Source organism: Bubalus bubalis, chromosome 19 (assembly GCF_019923935.1).
Source record: "Bubalus bubalis isolate 160015118507 breed Murrah chromosome 19, NDDB_SH_1, whole genome shotgun sequence".
In the NCBI taxonomy this organism is placed as follows: Eukaryota; Metazoa; Chordata; class Mammalia; order Artiodactyla; family Bovidae; genus Bubalus; species Bubalus bubalis.
The window spans coordinates 55,964,501-55,984,660 of NC_059175.1; the positions used below are offsets into that span (position 1 = coordinate 55,964,501).

Here is a 20,160-nt window from a genome sequence, read left to right on the forward strand (position 1 = left end):
ACTCCAGTTCCCTTACTGGCTTCAGGCCCTATGACCCAGCGATGTATTTCCAACCCTGAAGTCAGAGATTTTGTTAAAATGTCAGGGTTGAAAACACATTTAGAAAAATACATTCTATCACACCCTCCTCTAGTCAAAATTATCCAATAGCTTCCCATCTTATCCCATGACCTGCACATGGACTTGCCACTCCATACTCTCCTATCTTCTTCCTAATCCTCCTCCCTCACTGGCTTCACCTCATTAAGGGTACTTTCCCCTCCCACTTCTTCACCCTTTGCATCTGCTGTTCTTTGTGTCTGGGATGCTCTTCCCCATCACCTTCAAAGCTAGCTCCCTCTCTTCTTTAAAGTCTTGATCCCAATCAATGGGTCTTCCTGGAGCACTCTATCTAAAATTGCAAAAACCTCCCCCACCCCATCCTTTTTCCCTGCTCAGTTATCCTGAAGGGACACAGAATATGCCACTCCAAAATATGGCCACAAGAATTACTTGGGGCTGATTATTTTTGAGAAAAAGCAGACACAACGGTACCCCACTCCTGGACCAGGAAGAGGAGAAGAATCCTTATCACCAGTGATGGCACCAAGATGAATCTGAGAAACAAACCTTACTGAATAAGCCTGTCTAAGGGAACTCTGCTCAATGTTATGTGGCAGCCTGGGTGGGAGGGGAGTTTGGGGGAGGATGGATACATGTATATATATGGCTGGGTCCCTTCAATGTTCACCTGAAGCTATCACAACATTGTTAATCAGCTATACTCCCAATACAAAATAAAAATTTTTAACTAAATAAAAATAAGCCTGTATACTGTAAGCCTTCTACCATAAGATGTCCCCCCTAGACTTCTTTTTTTTGTTTTTAATTTAAATTTATTTATAAAAATATGGAACGCTTCATGAATTTGCATGTCATCCTTGTGCAGGGGCCATGCTAATCTTCTCTGTATTGTACCAATTTTAGTATATGTGCTGCCGAAGCGAGCACCCCACCTAGGCTTCTTAAACTTCCACCTCCTCACAATTCATTGGCCCTAGAAGCCCCAAACCCCTTTCCTTTGCGTAGTCACTTCTCCATAATTTATCACCCTTTGTTAAAACAGTATATAAGTCCAAATCTAACCCTTCTTTCAGTTTGCTTTACTGCTTTTCTGTAGAGTCCCTGTGCATGCAAAATGCTAAATATTAATAAAACTTGGATGCCTTTTCTCCTAATAACCTAACTTCCATCAGTTTAATTTCAAGACCCCACTTACTGAAACTAAAGGGAAATATTTTTCCTCCCCTACAATCACTTCTAATGTTCCATATATTTTCCTTGTCTATCTTGTTTGAGATATGTCTCCACACACTGTAAGTTCTATAAAGGCAGAGATCATTGTCTTTTTTTTTTTTTTTTTTACTGTGCTGGGTCTCCGTTGCTTTTGCTCAGTCTTTCTCTAGCTGTGGCAAGCAGTGGCATCCAGACACAGGCTCTAGGCAAGCAGGCTTCAGTAGTGTGGTGCATGGGCTCAGTAGTTGAGGCTCGTGGGCTTAATTGCTCCATGGCATGTGAAATCTTCCCAGACCAGGGGTCAAACCTATGTCCCCTGCATTAGCAGGTGGATTCCTAACCACTGTGCTACTCGGGAAGTCCCTCATTGCCTGTTTTGATCACTACTGTGATCATTGCTTAGCACCTAGAAAATTGCTCAGCACACAATATACGTTTAATAACTATCAGTTGATGAATGAATAAATACATGAATGGACTACTTTCCCTTAACAACTGTGCCTAGGAAGGCCGCTGTGTGAAAACTCTAGAACGCTGATGTGAAGAACTTTATGGTCATAAAAATATTATTAATCACTGATGCAAGTAGCCAAGAAGGCAAAAGTATGGGAAATAATTCAGAGCACTGGCCTCAAAGCCAGAAGGGATATTTCTATCCTTGGTACCACGCCACTGGGCAGAGCCTCAAGCTTCTTAGGAAATGGGGGTAATTACTATAAGAATCCACAAGTATAGAAAATATTGTCTCCAGAAACGAGACATTAAAGAAATAGATACTGAAGAAATTTTTAGGCCAGAATTTGGTCACTTAGCTGAACTTAAAGAATAAGATGAGTAAATCACAATGATTCTTGGTCTAGGACAAAGTTCAAGATGTATTTGGGCCAAAGTGTCAGCCTACTACCAGGGAAATCCCCATCAACTGTCAAAGCTGGGGCTCTAGCCAGTAAGGGATTACCTCCAGGAGAGTGTGCCATGGGTGCTTTCCGACCACAGCCACTGCTAGGCAGTGCCCTCCAAAAACCCAAAATGCCATCTTTATTAATTGCCAGTTTTTTGTATTTTTGAAAAAGGCTTTCACAATCCAGTTTCAAAAGGGGGAGAAAACCAGCATTAGGGAAGGAGTTCTCTCTCCCATTTACTTCCTCCAGGACTGTAAATCCTGGACACCTGGCTGGACTCTGAGGCAGAGGCTGCAGGATTGTTCTGTTTCAAAGCAGAGTTAACTTCCGGTCATTGGCAAATCCCTCCAGTGTGTCTGTGTGTGTTAGTATCTCAATCATGACTGACTCTTGCAACCCCATGGACTGTAGACCACCAGACTCCTCTGTCCATGGAATTTTCCAGGCAAGAATACTGGAGTGACTTGCCATTCCCTTCTCCAGGGGATCTTCCCAATCGAGAGATCGAACCCAGGTCTCCTGCATTGCAGGCAGATTCTTAACTATCTGAGCCACCAAGGAAGCCCAGGTCCCTCCCATAGCATCTACAAGAGTTCACATGCATTGGTTCTTGGTGTTGTCTTCTCAGATTCACATTTTTCCTCATGTAGAAGAAATGATCTGCAACATGGAATTGTATGCATTTGCATTTTCCCTCCTTGGGACATTGTCTGGCATCCCACCCTATTTGCACTTCCTTGGTCATTTAGCTTTGTATTTAGTTTCTCTTGGGATTTCCCCGAGATGAAAAGGTGAGAAGAAGCACAGCCTCTCTCTTTCACATTTGTTTCTTCCTCTCATAGTAGTCTCATTCCAATCAAACTGACCCGGGAAACCGGTTTAGCAAGATTGCTTTTCCCTTTGGGGTTTCCTGGATGCCTTGTGGAGCTGAACTATTAATAGTAGTAGCCCAGTTTAGTGGCTGCAGGTAGACATTTACTCGATAAACGGAAGGCACAGTATAACAGGTGAAAGTGTCTGGAGACTGCAAAATTCACTGGTGCTCTGCTGTGTGTGCTCAGTCATGTCCAACTCTTTGCGACTCCATGGACTGCAGCTTGCCAAGCTCCTCTGTCCATGAAATTTTCCAGGCAAGAACACTGGAGTGGTTTGCCATTTCCTTCTCCAGGGGATCTGCCCAACCCAGGGATGGAACCTGCATCTCCTGCATTGGCAGGCAGATTCTTTACCACTGAGCCACCTCGGAAAACCAAAATTCACTGGATCACCCTCCAATTCTCTAGTACCTCTGCTACTCATCTGAATAGGGAGGGATGAAATAGGGAGGCTATTTCATCAGAATAGCCTCCCTCTGACTCAATATGAGGACAATCTATTTGCCAAGGTAAAGGTGACTAAATTAATCCCTTCATGACCAATACTTCGGTGGATCTGAACATTTTTACTCCTTCTTCCACTAAGTTAAAGCAGGCGGTTCTCATTAAATTTAATTGAGCTAAACTAAACCCAGTCAGTGGCTATTATTATCCAAACTATCCAGGAAAATGGCATCATTTTAATTTAGTAAAATGATCAGTTTTTCTGGTTTCTTCTACTCACCGTTTTACTTAACTACTTCAGAATTACAGCTATTAGGAAAAGACTTTCTTTTTGGTCGCATTTTCCTATTTCTTGGGGGTTTTGCCAGTCATCACTGCTAGATAGTTGAATATTTCAATATTTCATTAAAAATTTAAACTTAACCTGCTTGAGAGATGATTTTTTCGTATCTTAATAGTTAAAGAGACCCAGTCTGAAATGTTTTAATAGTACCAACATTAGTTTTGTCAATCTTATTGTTAAAATTATCAACATCAACCTTCTTTTTAAATATCCCTAGCATATAGCATGTGCGTGCTCAGTTGCTTGGTCATTTCCGACTCTGCAACCCCATGGACTGTGGCCCACCAGGCTCCTTTGTCCATGGGATTTTTCAGGCAAGAATACTGGAGTGGGTTGCCATTTCCTCCTATAGGGGATCTTCCCCACCCAGTAATCGAACCCATGTCTCCAATATCTCCTGCCTTGGCAGGCATATTCTTTACCACTGAGCCACCCGGGAAGCCTCCCAGCATATAAAGAGACTTTTAACTGAGTAAGCTCATGTTCCTGATGGTTACTGACAAGAAACTAGAATTCTAGAAGAACCATGAAGATAAATTCCGGTATTCTATTTAAGGAACACAGAAGTGGGGACAGGGTTTCAGAAGGATAACATCAGGAATGGCTTGGGTCATCAGTGGAATTGAAGAGACTGACTTTTTTTTTTATAGTGTGCCTGATATCTGGAGAAGGCAATGGCACCCCGCTCCAGTACTCTTGCCTGGAAAATCCCATGGACAGAGGAGCCTGGTAGGCTGCAGTCCATGGGGTCGCTAAGAGTCGGACATGACTGAGTTACTTCACTTTCACTTTTCATTTTCATGCCTTGGAGAAGGAAATGGCAACCCACTCCAGTGTTCTTGCCTGGAGAATCCCAGGGACGGGGGAGACTGGTGGGCTGCCATCTATGGGGTCGCACAGAGTCGGACACGACTGAAGCGACTTAGCAGCAGGAGCAGCAGTGACTGATATCAGGAAACTCCAGGGAGTTCTCTCAGAGCCAGAATCAGCACCAACATGGGAGACAGACGCCATTTCCTGCTTGAACTCCCCCTGCCACAAAGTGATTGCTGGTCAAGGAGACTTGAATAAGCAGCAGCTGTTCCTAAGATGCTGTGTGTCTGTTTGTCTTGTGTCCAAAAGAGTAAACTCTGCCTCCAGTTAACATGGAAGCTGAAGTAGTAGAAAGGCTAGAACTGACACCTGGGAACACTCAAGACATTCTTCCAAATATTTCAGTGACAACCTCCAGAGGGTTTATTTTCTACAAGCCTAATGGAAACTTGACTGTAGTAATTCCAAGGTGTTTGCATAGATTAACCCAGGCAACATTTTATCTTTTTGAATAAAAACTTCCTCAGTCAAGTCAATTTTTAAAACATTTGAATCTGCTTCTGCCAAACCAAAAAAGAGAAAATATACTGAAGCAGTTCTCAAGGAAACTGCTGCTGCTACTGCTAAGTCACTTCAGTCGTGTCCACTCTGTGCAACCCCATAGACGGCAGCCCACCAGGCTCCCCCATCCCTAAGATTCTCCAGGCAAGAACACTGGAGTGGATTGCCATTTCCTTCTCCAATGCATGAAAGTGAAAAGTGAAAGTGAAGTCGCTCAGTAGTGTCTGACTCTTAGCTACCCCATGAACTACAGCCTACCAGGCTCCTCTGTCCATGGGATTTTCCAGGCAAGAGTACTGGAGTGGGGTGCCATTCTAAGAGAAAACAATTGAGTTAAAATTCCCCTGAAGCAAATAACTTACTTACACGAAGCTTTCCTATCTTTGTTTGCCTGTTCGTGCATGCGTGCTCAGTCGCTTCAGTCCTGTCCAATTCTTTGAGACCCTATGGACTATGATCACAAAATGGTAATAGAAGGGGTTGCTACGAGAATGACTGTAGCTGGCTCTCTTGAGAAAGACAGCCTAGTCACATATCAGCTCTGTTTGAAAATCTAAACAATGCCTGCCCCAACAATGTCTGGCATCTAATTTTTTTTGGGGGGTGGCGGGGACGCACTGCATGGCTTGTGGGATCTTAGTTTTTTGATTGAACCCGGGTGCTCAGCAGTGAAAGTGTGGAGTCCTAATGACTGGACTGCCAGGGAATTCCCTTGGCATCTAATGCTTAAGCTGTCCCTCCACCATTGTCCTTATGTTCTTGTTTTGATTTCATCCATATTCATTCGGTGCCAAGTCAAACTCCACAGTGTTCTGCAAAAGTCTGTGACAAGGTCCCATCAGACAGAAGGCAAAATCAAGGAATCTAACATGTATAGAGCCACTGACTATGAGCCAAGTTCTGCCAGACTCTACTCAAAGTGTTTTGCCTGTGTTACTGTGGTTAATCTTCCTTATGACCCAAGGAGGGACACACTAATCATGCTTACCCATTTTATGGATGAGCAAAGTGAGACAAATGGAGGTGAAGCCCAAACACTCAGGATATAAATGTTAGAGTCACACAAGCAGCCTCTCAGCCACCTTGTGACACTGCCTTTCACTTGGGGAGCATGCCTGCTGCTGCTGCTGCTGCTAAGTCGCTTCAGTTGTGTCCAACTCTGTGTGACTGGGATTCTCCAGGCAAGAACACTGGAGTGGGTTGCCATTTCCTTCTCCAATGCATGAAAGTGAAAAGTGAAAGTGAAATCGCTCAGTCGTGTCTGACTCTTCACGACCCCATGGATGGCAGCCTACCAGGCTTCTCCGTCCATGGGATTTTCCAGGCAAGAGTACTGGAGTGGGGTGCCATCGCCTTCTCCAGGGAGCATGCCTAGAAAAGCTCAATTGGAAAGAAAATATCTTCATATTTAATTTGCAAACTTTTCAGATAGTCTACGTATTCAATCTTCAATTTATGAAAATTTATTAAATCATTCTCTGGGTTACCCCAGTGAGTAATTTCTCATTCCACTTCACCTAAAGATTTTTCTTTTGGGGAAAAAAATAGTGTATTAATTTACATTAGTTGTCTATCCTAGTTAAAGACATCATTCATGACCCAGCAATCCCATTACTGGGCATATACCCTGAGAAAAGCATAATTCAAAAAGATGCATCTACCCCGGTGTTCACTGCAGCACTATTTACAATAACCAGGACATGGCAGCAACCTAAACATCCATCAGTGGATGAAGGGATAAAGAAGACATGCTGCATACTGTCAATGGATTATTACTCACCCATAAAAAGGAACGAAATTGGATCATTTGCAGTGATATGGATGAACCCAGAGTTGGTCATGCAGAGCGAAGTAAGTCAGAAAGAGGAAAACAAATGTCATATATGAATGCATATATATATGGAATCTAGAAAAATGCTGCTGATGAACCTATTTGCAGAGCAGGAATAGAGACACAGACATAGAGAATGGACCTGTGGAGGTGGGGTGGGAAAAGGGGAGGCTGGGACAAATTGGGAGAGTATGATTGATGTATATCCACTACCACATGTAAAATGGGTAGCTAGTGGGAAGCTGCTGGATAACACAGGGAGCTCAGCTTAGCGCTCTGTGATGACCTAGAGGGGTGGGATGGAGGGAAGTGGGAGGGAGGCTCAAGAAAAAGGGTATATGCACACACATGTGCACACACATACACAAACACATTGGAGCAGGAACTGGAAACCCACTCCAGCATTCTTGCCTGGAGAATTTCATGGACAGAGGAGCCTGGAGGGCCACAGCCCATGGGGTCACAAAGAGTCGGACACAACTAAGCCACTAACACACACACACACACACACACACACACACACATACAGCTGATTCACTTTGCCATTCAGCGGACACTAACACAACATTGTAGAGCAATTACACTCCAATTTTTAAATAAATAATAGACTAAAAAGGCACCCTTCATCTCTGCACTTTACCTTACAAGCTCGGTGTCAGAGTATCAAACATCTATTCCATCCAAAAGTAGAAATCATTCATTCGGAGTTTATGAAATTCCAGAAATTGAAAGTTAATCAACATAAATTGCAGAACTCCCTGATGTGTTTAAGGAAAAAATAAAAGTTGTTTCTAGAGAAATAGTCAACTATTTAATATACATAACATTACATAGTGAAGCTTGATCAACATCACATAGATATTCTGGGGAAAGACATGAATAATTTTATTATCATTCACTTTATCTTCAGAGGAAAAACTGGAAGGTATCAGCAAAATAGTGTAACTTTTTGCTTCCTGACGGTAATTCTGACAGCAGTGTTATTGTCAAATATCAAATGGTGGCAGTTTTTTATGTCGTAGAATAAAAGCCAGCATTTTCTACATGGAAAGCGTCTTCGATGGATAAGTGCTGTTTCATACAAATGTATGAAGTTTAATGTTCACATGTCCACAGGCCAGTAACCACTAAACATGAAACAGAATTCTCATCTCTGGCATTTTAGATCTGATAAACGGTGTGAGGCTTTCCCACACCATCAGAGCTGACTCGTTTCCAGCTGTATTGTTGTACAAGTCTCCACAAGAATGTAAAAGCTTTGAAACAAAACTTGGCATCCATATCAATAAGTGAACCTGCATTGTGAGGTCATGCTATTGTGAACAAAGATGTTTACTTCAGCAAGTAGGAATCTGTATTCTGCATTGTTCTTTAAGTATCAACAAAGGATATAATGAGAATTTTAATAGTTTTATTGAATCATTCAAATCAACTAAGTTATTTAGACCTATCCAGGAATTTGTAAGCTCCTTGTGGGCAAGAACCATTTTTGCCCTGCCATTTATCTTTGTATCCTTCATGGGCTTAGCCATAGACACTTACTAAAAATGAATGCACGCATGCACTCATAACGTATATATACAAGTATTTATAGTTGAAGGCAATGGCACCCCACTCCAGTACTCTTGCCTGGAAAATCCCACGGACGGAGGAACCTGCTAGGCTGCAGTCCATGGGGTCGCTAGGAGTCGGACACGACTGAGTGACTTCACTTTCACTTTTCACTTTCATGCCTTGTAGAAGGAAATGGCAACCCACTCCAGTGTTCTTGCCTGGAGAATCCTGGGGACGGAGGAACCTGGTGGGCTGCAGTCCATGGGGTCGCACAGAGTCGGACATGACTGAAGCGACTTAGCAGCAGCACAGTTGAAGCAATCAGAATGTATTTTAAATAAATTCCTTTACCGATAATGGAATGGGAAGGAGAGCTCAAATGGAGGAGACAGCACTTCCAAGATCATGGTACCACTCCAGGGAAGTCCTATAGGAGCCACTCATTAGGAAAATAGTCCTGGATTTGAACAAAATACTTCAGATCCAGAGTCACTCAGCTATCCTGCCTTAGCTTGGGCAGCATGCCTAGAAGATTACAATTAAGGAGACAAACTCCTGTTTAATTTTCAGATATGCCACATATTCAATGTTGAGCTTGGACGGAAGTGTATTAAGCTCCATGTTCTTCTATGTGTCTCATTGAGTAATCTATCATCCTACTTCACCGAAAGGTTTTCTGTTTAGAAAAATAAACAAAACGCAGTGATTTACTACATTAGTAGCCTATCCCACTTAAACTGTCCTAGGGAAATACAGTTGACCTTGAACAACCGATGGGTTAGGGGTGAAGACCATCTGTGGCGTCCGGTATGTGAGTATAGTTGACCCTCTGTATCCGGTTCCTCTTTATCAGTTGCTCCTCCATATTTGGGGTTCTGCATGTGAGGATTCAACCAACCGTGGATTGTGCAATACTGCCGTATTTATTATTGGGAAATATCCACATGTAAGAGGACTCACGCAGTTCAAACCTGTGTTGTTCAAGGCTCAACTGTATTTAGAAGGTAGAACGGATGGAATAAGGGCTTGATTGGAGGAGGGATTTTAAAAAGAAAGAGAGAGAGAAAATGACAACACTATCTTTTCTATCTTGAGAAACTGGGTAGATGATGGTGCCATTTACCAAGACAGGGAAGTCTAGAGGAGATCCTTCCCATACTGGTTGTTTATAACAGGCCACTTTCACTCCCTCTATGAGGTTTGCCATGAGTGTTATGGTCAACTCTTCAATTGATGCCATTGGTGTTATATTTGATTACTGCGGTTATTTCGCTCCAGTATTTCTGAAATACTGGAAAGATTGAAGGCAGGAGGAGAAGGCGATGACAGAGGATGACATAGTTGAATGGTATTGCCGACTCAATGGACATAAGTTTGACCAAATTCTGGGAGATGAAGGACAAGGAAGCCTGGCATGCTGCAGTTCGTGGGGTTGCAAAGAGTTGGACAGGACTGAGCGACTGAACAACAACAGTATTTCTGAAATGCTCCAAACAGTCCTGATAAAGCCAAAAAACAGACTGTTCTACATGGAGAATTGAGATATGCCCCAACAGCTCAGACTATCTCTCGTCTGTTTACTTTCTTATCACTGTTAATTGAAATTATGCATGATCTGCCATGCTAAAGTCTGGTGCTTCTTCAAAACCGTAAGTTTTAATTCTAACAGATTTGAATTTGAAATGATAAACTACCTTTTCTCTATAAATGCATCCTTAATTTGAGTGTTCCAAGAATTTAGCTTTTGCATGAAGTTGCAGAGTTGGCTAACTAATGAGCTAAGGGTTCAGATGAAGCAGCTTCCTGATTTTCAACAAAGCTTATCTATCTGTTAACACATTCTTCCCAAGAATTCCTCTGGTTGCAGAGATGCCAACACATATTAAAACGTCCATTTATCACCATCTTGAGAAGCTCATATTTTAAATTCCACATCTTCACAACACAGGGGAAAAAAGTCTTCCTTTTCCCATTTGAGTCATTTTTATTAGAACATTCTTTTTCTTTCTGTGAAGTGAAGTGAAGTGAAGTCGCTCAGTCATGTCCGACTCCTTGCGACCCCACGAACTGTAGGCTACCAGGCTCTGAGGAGCCTCTCAGTCTGTGGAATTTTCCAGGCAAGAGTACTGGAGTGGGTTGCCATTTCCTTCTCCAGGGGATCTTTCCAGCTCAGGGATCGAACCCGGGTCTCCCGCACTGCAGGAAGACGCTTTACCATCTGAGCCACATATTCGAGTTCCAAAGGCAAACCTGGCCTCTCCAGGTTGCCTGTACCTCTATTTAGTCATCTGGGTGCATCAAATGCTTCTCTTGGACCTGCTTTGATCCTCACCAACATGGTGAACACCTACACCTACAGGTGTTTGATGAACACCTACATGGTGTGTACACTGGAAATCTGTGCCCACAGAGTGTCATGAAAGGTGCCTGCATACAGGACAGCATGCTACACACGTCCCTTCTGCTCCATTGTTCCTTCAGACTTCACTTAACAAAACACAAGCTCAAAGACAAAATTAAGAATTTCAAGATGACAGCTGTAGAGCACTAGACCAAGCCCAGGCCCTTCTGAGCACGGGGCCCTGTGTGCCAGCACAGGTCACACGCTCCTGAAGCTTGCCCTGGTGACAATACAGATAGATAGGCAGGAGAATATGCAAAAGACTCACTCTAAAAACGTAATGGTTTCTAGAAGACCATGCTTCCTCTTGCCCAAGCTGAAATTCTTATTAGTCTACCAAAACATCACCCAGCTTCCCGAATACAATACTAACTGAGGGAGGAATAGTAAGAAATGATATATGATCCAAAGACCCAGTTCTAGCTGTCTGTTGCAATGTAACATGATACTTAAATGTGCTAAGTCGCTTCAGTGCGCCCAGCTCTGTTCAACCCTATGGACTGTGGCTCACCAAGCTCCTCCATCTATGGGATTTCCCAGGGAAGAATACTAGAGTGGGTTGCCATGCCGTCCTCCAGGATATCTTCCTGACCCAGGGATTGAACCCACATCTCTTACGCCTCCTGCATTGGCAGGTGAGTTCTTTACCACTCGCACCACCTGGGAAGCCTCTACTTAAATGAGTGGCTGAAAACCACTGTATTGGTCACTGAAGCACCGCATTGAGGACGAGGACCACTCATCAAGAAGGGACTCCCTTCTTGAACTGCTACATGATCCAGAAATAAAATCCTACTGTGTCTGAGCCATTCTTATATAGCCTTGGCTGGAACGTTCTTCAGTCCCTTATGGCACTGATTAGCATCAGCAGGTGGAATGCGACTGCAGCAGAATTGTATTGGAGTGTCTGGAATGGTTTCGCTCAGACGTCTGGTCTTTCCACACAGTGGCTCCCGAAGAGCAGATAGACCTCTCCCATGGTGGTGGCTCAGGGCTCCAAGAGCAAGTGTCCCAAGAGCTAGGAAGTGGAAGCCATAATAATCACAGGAGAAATGCTGGTTGATTGGACCAAGAGAGCAGAAGCAGTAGAGTGGTAAGAAGTGGGGGAATTTTTAATTTACATTGAAAATCAAGACTGTAGGGCCTCTTAACAGGTTGCTTTGTTATGATCAAGAAACATCGAGAATGATAGAGGAGGCAAAATAATGGTCCACCAAAGATGAAGTGAAGTCGCTCAGTCGTGTCCAACTCTTTGCAACCCCATGGACTGTAGCCTACCAGGCTCCTCGGTCCATGGGATTTTCCAGGCAAGAGTACTGGAGTGGGTGAGTTGGGTTAGGTAGCAAAGAGAAATGGATTAAAGTTCTCAATGGAATTTAGATCCCTAACCAGATGATTTTAAAATACAGAGATTATCCTGGATTATCTGGGTAGGCCCAATATAATCACAAAGATCCTTAAAAGAAGAAAAGGAAAGTAGCACAGGAAGAGCCAGATCAATGGAAACTTGAGAAAGATTTAGTCCAAATGTGGTAACTTTGAAGATGGAGGAATAGGGCCATGTGGCAGAAATTCAGACAACCTCTAGAAGCTGGAAGAAGCAAGGACGGGTTCTCTTCTAGAGCCCCAGAAGGAGCACAGTCCTGCCAACACCTGGATTATAGCCTGGTGAGACCCAGATTGGACTTTTAATATAAAAACTATATAATGTAAGTTGGTTGGTGGTGGTTTTTTATTGAAATTTTTAAAGAACCCACATGCAATGCAGGAGACCTGAGTTTGATCCCTGGGTTGGGAAGATGCCCTGAAGAAGGGGATAGCTACCCACTCCAGTATTCTTGCCTGGAGAATTCCATGGACAGATGAGCCTGGCAGGCTACAGTCCATAGGGTCGCAAAGGGTCAGATACAACTGAGCGACTTTCACTTAAATTTAGTTTACTTATTTTTATACAGTTTTAAAGGTCGGGCTTCCCTTGTAGCTCAGTTGATAAAGAATCTGCCTATAATCCAGGAGACCTGGGTTTGATCCTGGGTTGGGAAGATGCCCTGGAGAAGGAAATGGCAACCTACTCCAGTATTCTTGCCTGAGAAATCCATGGACAGAGGAACTGGGCTACGGTTCATGGGGTCAAAAGAGCTGGACACAACTTAGCGACTAAACAACCAAGTCACCTGAAGAGCTTATGAAAAACTCCCAGACTTAACACCTTAATCAATAAATCAGAATTTCTAGATTAGAGCCCCAAACATCTTATGTTATCAAAGCTCTATCAGTGATTGTAGGACCAAAGAAAAGCAAGTGCTTAATCAATCCCTGATTGACCAGCTGGGGGAGGGAGGAAGCTGTCCTAGCTCGAATCTAAATTATGTCTAATCCTGGGGTTGAGACCTGCATGAACACATCTGGGGCAGACCCAGCAGATGTCTCTTTGCACCAGGGGCTACAGGGCTCCAGGGAGATAATACACCTCAAAGGAAGAAAGAATCAGGTACAAGACTGATCCCAAATAGTGTCTGGTGTCTGTGACAGGCTTACAGGTAAGAAAGCTAAGAATCAGACATGCCAAGTTCAAATCCCCTGTGATCTTGGCTTTCAGGTACCTCTTAGTCTCGGCTTTCTCACTTGCAAATGGAGATATTAGGAGTACAATCTCTTGGGACTTCTATACATACTAAAAATGAAGACATGTTTGTAGAGTTACTCCTTCACTGCCTGTGTATGTGCTTAGTAAGCATCAACTTTGTAAATTATAATGGAGATCACCCTTTCACTAAAAGCTCTGAATTCTCCGATGGATGTTGAAGCAGACTATGAAGGAAGAAAAAGACTGAAAGTGAGATGGAAGGACTCATCCCTGGGTGTCAAAGTCCACCAGCTCTGGTACATCTGGGAGCTGCAAACAGGAGTGCAGACACCCAGGTAACATCCAGCAAGAAGGGCTTGGGTGTCTAGCAGAGGCCTCATTACAGAAGCAAGGACAGCAACATTCAAGTTACACCAACAAATGCTGAAACTGGTTTGTCATCAATCCCAGTGTGAGTACCATCCAGACAAACTTAATGATGAGTCTTGATCCTAAAATAAATAGTATATCAAACTATTCTAGAGGAGATGAGCGCTCAGGAAGCTCTGTGTTCTAAATCCACTGGTGTGCTGCAAACCACCTCTCACAAAATGAGAAATTAATATCTTCACTTACAATGTTGGCCAATTTCCATGGTGTAAATTCTCCTGCCTCGGCTGAGACCACACAGAAATCACTGAACACTGTCTTCAGGACAGACAGCATGGCTATCATGCTCTCAGGAACTCTCCTGCTTTATTCTTTGAATGACCCAGCTTCTAAAAGCAAGATGCAGTGATAGACACTGTGTAGCTTTTAACTGATTATGCTGTCCATGGAGAAAGAACATTTCTATATAAGACTTAGCCCATCTTTATTCTGAGACTGCCACATACATAATGTATTCTTCCAGCCTGATGGGGACATTTACTATCCACAAGGGAAGTACTGTAAAGAGTCCGTAGGTCAGCCTGTCTGCAGACTACGTGATGGTACTTTGTCCCCTCCTCTATTACAGCCCTCCTGTCTTTGTGGGAAAGAGAATATATTTAAGGGACTACTGGGAAAACGATTTACGAGTCTATCAAGTGAAAGAGCTATTGTGATGTGGGTTCCAGTTGTGGAAATTATACCTGAAATTCAAACTACAGTAAGTTCCCTACAAATGAATCTTCAAGTTGCAAACTTTCAAAGATGTAAACACGAGTTTGCATGTCCAATCAGGTAAGTTTGCTCACATGTCTGGCATGCATTTTCACATGTGGGCATCCTCTATGAGTGGTTATGCTTTACAGTACAGTACTGTGTAGAATCAGAGAAGGCAATGGCACCCACTCCAGTACTCTTGTCTGGAAAATCCCATGGACGGAGGAGCCTGGTAGGCTACAATCCATGGGGTTGCGAAGAGTTGGACATGACCAAGCAACTTCACTTTCACTTTTCACTTTCATGCATTGGAGAAGGAAATGGAAACCCACTCCAGTGTTCTTGCCTGGAGAATCCCAGGGACGGAGAGCCTGGTAGGCTGCCATCTATGGGGTCACACAGAGTCAGACACGACTGAAGCGACTTAGCAGCAGCAATATAGACTAGAGTAGTACAGTATTTTTATTTAGTACAGTGTCTTTATTTAGTACAGTGGCTCAGATCATGAACTCCTTATTGCCGAATTCAGATTTATATTGAAGAAATTAGGGAAAACCACTAGACCATTCAGGTATGACCTAAATCAAATCCCTTATGATTATACAGTGGAAGTGAGAAATAGATTTAAGGGACTAGATCTCATTGATAGAGTGCCTGATGAACTGTGGACAGAGGTTCCTGACATTGTACAGGAGACAGGGATCAAGACCATCCCCATGGAAAAGAAATGCAAAAAAGCAAAATGGCTGTCTGAGGAGGACTTACAAATAGCTGTGAAAAGAAGAGAAGTGAAAAGCAAAGGAGAAAAGGAAAGATATTCCCATTTGAATGCAGAGTTCCAAAGAATAGCAAGGAGAGATAAGAAAGCCTTCCTCAACCATCAATGCAAAGAAATAGAGGAAAACAGAATGGGAAATACTAGAGATGTCTTCAAGAAAATTAGAGATACCAAGGGAACATTTCATGCCAAAATGGGCTCGATAAAGGACAGAAATGGTATGGAGCTAACAGAAGCAGAAGATATTAAGAAGAGGTGACAAGAATACACAGAAGAACTGGACAAAAAAGATCTTCACGACCCAGATAATCACGATGGTGTGATCACTCACCTAGAGCCAGACATCCTGGAATGTGAAGTCAAGTGGGCCTTAGGAAGCATCACTACGAACAAAACTAGTGGAGGTGATGGAATTCCAGTTGAGCTATTTCAAATCCTACAAGATGATGCTGTGAAAGTGCTGAACTCAATATGCCAGCAAATTTGGAAAACTCAGCAGTGGCCACAGGACTGGAAAATGTCAGTTTTCATTCCAATCCCAAAGAAAGGCAATGCCAAAGAATGCTCAAACTACTGCACAATTGCACTCATCTCACAAACTAGTAAAGTAATGCTCAAAATTCTCCAAGCCAGGCTTCAGCAATGCGTGAACCGTCAAATTCCAGATGTTCAAGCTGGTTTTAGAAAAGGCAGAGGAACCAGAGATCAAATTGCCAACATCCACTGGATCATGGAAAAAGCAAGAGAGCTCCAGAAAAACATCTATTTCTGCTTTATTGACTATGCCAAAGCCTTTGACTGTGTGGAACACAATAAACTGGAAAATTCTGTAAGAGATGGGAATACCAGACCACCTGACCTGCCTCTTGAGAAACCTGTATGCAGGTCAGGTGGTCTAGTATTCCCATCAGTTAGAACTGGACATGGAACAACAGACTGGTTCCAAATAGGAAAAGGAGTAGGTCAAGGCTGTATATTGTCACCCTGCTTATTTAACTTACATGCAGAGTACATCATGAGAAATGCTGGGCTGGAAGAAGCACAAGCTGGAATCAAGATTGCCGGGAGAAATATCAATAACCTCCGATATGCAGATGACACCAGCCTTATGGCAGAAAGTGAAGAGGAACTCAAAAGCCTCTTGATGAAAGTGAAAGTGGAGAGTGAAAAAGTTGGCTTAAAGCTCAACATTCAGAAAACTAAGATCATGGCATCTGGTCCCATCACTTCATGGCAAATAGATGGGGAAATAATGGAAACAGTGGCAGACTTTACTTGTCTGGGCTCCAAAATCACTGCAGAGGGTGATTGCAGCCATGAAATTAAAAGACGCTTACTCCTTGGAAGGAAAGTTATGACCAACCTAGATAGCATTTTGAAAAGCAGAGACATTACTTTGCCAACAAAGGTCCATCTAGTCAAAGCTAGGGTTTTTCCAGAAGCATTGTATGCATGTGAGAGTTAGACTATAAAGAAAGCTAAGTGCAGAAGAATTGATGCTTTTGAACTGTGGTGTTGGAGAAGACTCTTGAGAGTCCCTTGGACTGCAGGGAGATCCAACCAGTCCATCCTAAAGGAGATCAGCCCTGGGATTTCTTTGGAAGGACTGATGCTAAAGCTGAAACTCCAGTACTTTGGCCACCTCATGCAAAGAGTTGACTCATTGGAAAAGACCCTGATGCTGGGAGGGATTGGGGGCAAGAGGAGATGGGGACAACAGAGGATGAGATGGCTGGATGGCATCACTGACTCTATGGACATGGGTTTGAGTAGACTCCAGGAGTTGGTGATGGACAGGGAGGCCTGGCGTGCTGCAATTCATGGGGTCGCAAAGAGTTGGACACAACTGAGCAACTGAACTGAACTGAACAGTGTCTTTATTTCAAGACCAGGATGTCTGGAAGCAAGTGTAAAAGGAGCGGTGATGTAACTGGTACTGTACTTTTCAAGGTAATATACTGCAAGATTACAAATGCCTTTATTTTTTATGTATGATTTGTGTGAAAAGTATTATAAAACTATTATAGTACTATTTAGCCAATTGTATTTGTTGGGTACCTGGGCTAATTGTGGTGGTCTCAGGAACAAATTGAACTTACAACGTGCTCTCAGAATGGAACTCATTGGTATGTAGGGGATTTACTGTACTTAGGGAGAAAAGTCTGTCATGGCTTTTTACCAATTTTTACATAGACTAAAAACTCATTAGAATGGTATGGACTGAAAATGTTGAAATTATGAAATGCACGCATCAGAATTCCCTGTATGGCAATTTAAAATACAGATTTCTGGACCCTACCCCTTGGGTTTCTGATTCAGTGGATCTGGGACCCCAGGATGCACATTTCAAGTAAGTTCCCTGTGATGCTGCTGGCCTGCGGATCACAATCAGACATATGAGACAGCTTAGAACTGGGATTTCTCCTGAACTAGCCAATATTTTGGGCTTCCCTGGTAGCTCAGTGCTAAAGAACCTGCCTGCCACTGAAGGAGACAAGGGGTTCCATCCCTGGGTCAGGAAGATCCTCTGGAGAAGGAAATGACAACCCACTCCAGTATTCTTGCCTGGATGAACAGGACAGAGGAGCCTGGCAGGCTACAGTTCATGGAGTCTCAAAGAGTCAGACACGAGTTAGTGACTAGAGAGCAACAACAGCCAATAATTTAAAATTAATCACACAGTATCCATTGAAAGGGAACAAAAGCTCCCTGTAACACAATAAAAATTTCCAAATTCATGCTTGGACTGAAACAAGACTTCCAGAGGACTAATAATATTAACATGAAGTTTTAAATGGAACTTCTTTTAGGAGTTCTAAGGTGACATTTTGGATTTTTTGCTCCCTACTAAAAGCTCGTATGCTGCATGCTTAGTTGCTCAGTTGTGTCCGACTCTCTGCAACCCCATGGACTGTAGCCCACCAGCCTCCTCTGTCCTTGGGGATTCTCCAGGCAAGAATACTGGAGCGGGTTGCCACGCCCTCCTCCAGGGCATCTTCCCCACCCAGGGATCAAACCCGGGTTTCCTGCATCTCCTGCATTGCCAGGCGGGTTCTTTAGCACTAGCACCACCTGGGAAGCCCCACTAATAGCCATTATTCTTTTTTTTTTTTTTTGCCTCGGGAAACAAAAGGATGATACCACTTGCCTGAGATTGCACAGCAAAGAAGAGGCCCTTTATCTCTACAAAGGAGCTCTCTCCTTTCTGCCTCTCCCCAGCGCCCAGAACACAGTACAAAAAATGCCCATGGACCTGTAACATTGTTGAAGCGAAGGAGAGACACAGTCTCAGTCGATGAATCCTCGAGGTTGTCAATGGAAGTCACTCATATTTCTGTCTTCTTTTTTAGCCACACTCTGAAATTCCCGGCTTCCCTTTTTTTGGATGAAGTTGTTCTGTGTACAAAGGTGGTGGCTTTCAGAGCCTAAACCCAGGAGAGACTAACACAAAAAGCCCCAAATGCTAATTTTAACATCTGGGGTAAGCAGGATGTGAAGGTCATTGTTTTAAAATCACATCTCCTAACAGAGAAAAATAGTCTTGATGGAAGTGTTTTGTTTTTTCTGTTTCACAATATTCTCACCTCCTTTTCTAACTGGCCTGGAAACTGTTATTTCATCCTTAGTATTTTTTTTTTTGAGTTATTATTTTTTGTAAATAACCTTCTATTGAACTAAGATCCACTGCCCATATTAGGCATGATGGTCAAGTGGGGGTTTCCTATCAGGTTTCAAGATTATTTTGCAAATGCCACCCAGCTGTCCCTTCATTCCAATGTTCCTCTCCAAACTCAACAGGGACCCCTCAGCAAACTGGAGCAGGTCTGTGCAAGCCACCCACAGTGCTTCCTGTGAACGCTACAGACCGTGTTCATTCCTGCCTTTATCCAACAAACTACCCAGATGGCACAGGCTTGGTTTTTCTGTTTGGTTGCATTGTTTTTATCTTTCTCCTGTTGGTCTGATGGTTTTTAGAGTTGGTGACCAACAGGCACTTTAGAAATGAGATGTGCTGAGCCATATGAAGGGTGAATAATCCATCTGAGGGGACTTAGCCCAGCTACCCCATCCCTGGCACATCCCTGGCACATCCCTGGCACATCCCTGGCTGACGGGCCTCAGGACGGACAGTCCCTCGGGGGGCGCACAGAGCAGGAAGGGACTTCAGGTCTTCATTTTACCCTCTGTTTAATGAAAAGCAGAGCCCTTTATAAAAAAAAAATAGTTCCTTTCTGGAGCTTGGGATTTTATATAATAGCTGATATTGCTGGAAAGAGCTATTTAGGCAGCTTCCCTGGTCTCTCAGCCAATGTGCCAAGCAACTGGCAGCAACCCAGGGAGGCAGGTATTATCACTGTGTCACTTTACATAGAGGAAACTGCAGCTCAGAGGAGCTGGGTAGCTGGACAGAAGATGAAGGTGCAGCCAGCTCTATTTGTCTCCAGATCATAATAGCTAATGCTTATTGTCTTGGTCAGCTGGGGCTGCTCTAATGAAACCCCACAGACAGGTAGTTCTCTCTTCCAGAGACTGGGAAGTCCAAGGTCAAGGTGTGGCTGATTTGGTGGCTAACTCGGTCCCTCTTCCTGGTTTATAGGCTGTCACTTTCCCACAGTGTCCTTACACAGCAGAGACAGAAAAACAAACAAACAAACCCAAATCTCTCATCTC

General features: G+C 43.4%; 1 non-coding gene across 1 annotated transcript; it reads right to left on the minus strand.

Annotated features, from left to right (window-relative positions):
- Window positions 1-883: 883 nt before the first annotated feature.
- LOC112580713 lies at window positions 884-990 on the minus strand. The gene has a single exon (XR_003105052.3). It is a non-coding gene; the product is annotated as a U6 spliceosomal RNA (small nuclear RNA).
- Window positions 991-20,160: the final 19,170 nt, after the last annotated feature.